This window comes from Macaca mulatta, chromosome 7 (genome assembly GCF_049350105.2).
Source record: "Macaca mulatta isolate MMU2019108-1 chromosome 7, T2T-MMU8v2.0, whole genome shotgun sequence".
NCBI classification, from domain to species: domain Eukaryota; kingdom Metazoa; phylum Chordata; class Mammalia; order Primates; family Cercopithecidae; genus Macaca; species Macaca mulatta.
In genome coordinates this window covers 92,181,890-92,183,656 of record NC_133412.1, presented here as the reverse complement: position 1 = coordinate 92,183,656, position 1,767 = coordinate 92,181,890, and positions in this window count along the sequence as shown.

Here is a 1,767-nt window from a genome sequence, read left to right as displayed (position 1 = left end):
GAAAACTATTAACTTTCACACATATACATTTCTTACTGGTTTTTTTCCCCCATTTTTCTAAATATGTGTTACATGCCGAGCATTCTAAACAGGATAGGTAAATGAGCAAGATAGAAAATATCCTCTTCTCAGGGAGCTATATAAGCACATTTTTTTCTTTAAATTGTTTTTCTCTAAAGTTTTTAATTGACTAAAAGTTGTATCTATTTATTATGTACAGCATGCTGTTCTGAAATAGTTACACATTGTGAAATGGCTAAGTCAATCTAAATAATGTATGCATTACCTCACTACTTATCATTTCTTGTGATGGCAATACTTAAAATCTACTCTCTTAGCAATTTTCAAGCATATGATATCTTGTTATTAAATAGTCACTATGTTGTACAATAGATCTTTTGAATTTATTCATGCTGTCTAACTGAAGGTTTATATTCTTTGACCAACATCTCTTTGTAAAAAAAAAAAAAGAAATTAGTACTATGCCCCCAGTGATTATTAATGATTACAAAATATTTCATTGCATAGATAGACCTTAACTTTCTTACCTATCCATCTAGTGTTCAACATTTAGAATGTATAATACACATCTTTGCAAATAAATATACTTCTAAATTCTAGATTTTTTTTTATATAACTTCTGAAAAGTAAAATTTCCAGAGAGGTTGATAGAAAACAAACCGCAAATGATTTGTAAAAATGGTGCTGACCATTTTTGCTTCAAGAAGCAATGATTTGGCAAGTTTCTTTTCCCTTTGGGGACAAGTAAATATTTAAATAAAGAAAATCTTTTGTGATTATAAAATGTGGATTTTATGAAAATCGAATGTATTATGTGAAGAAATATTTTTAAATTATTTAAAAATTAGTTTTTTAAATTAGTGATCTTAAGTACTCACAGTTAATATTTCATGCATTATTATTTCCATTTTTCTGCACCTGAGTAGTCATAGGAAGGTGTCAATATGCTTCCTGGAATATGAAACTTGAAGACTCTCTTCCATCTACTTTTTATTACTTGGGGAGGAAGTTAATGATTATCTTTATAACATGGATAAAATATCACAATTATTTTAATTTTGAGTGGTTTTTCATGGAATCTATTTGTATATTAATTATTCTGTCAACATTTTAATTTTAATTTTATCCCATAAATACTATAGATAGGAAGTGTTATCTTTTATAGTGAAAACAATATACTTAAATTCTCTTTTGACTTTAATTTTTCAACTCTTTTAATTTATGTAAGATATATTTGTTGTAATGCATGAAATTAATATCTAAAGTATTTTGTCCCCCAGCGCTAGCCAATAGTCCCTAAATCATTTATTTGCATTCCTGATTTATCCTTGCCTCACAGATTTATTATACAGTAAGCTTTTACATGTGGAGGGAAATTGTTTCTTCATCATTTCTTGAAGCCAAAGGTTTGCCAGACTTCTCCAAATAGGTATGTTTTTGTTTAATAGCATGATTTTACATTCAAAACGTGAATCAGTATGATTGATTAGTAATGGTTGGCCCTACAGACACATTCTTAAATTCTACCCTGGAGGTTGGAATGCACAAAGTAGGTGTCAAGCCTTGGGCATGAGTTTTCCTATGGAAAACTTGTTTGGGCACACTTGGCATAAAATATACTCTGAACTAGAAAGAACTCTAAGCTGTTGTTACCAACTGATCATTGGTGTGCTTTGATCTTTCTTGTTATTCAAACTCAGTTTCTCTGAGTAAGACATATTTGAGCCAACAGTGATCAGACACTCA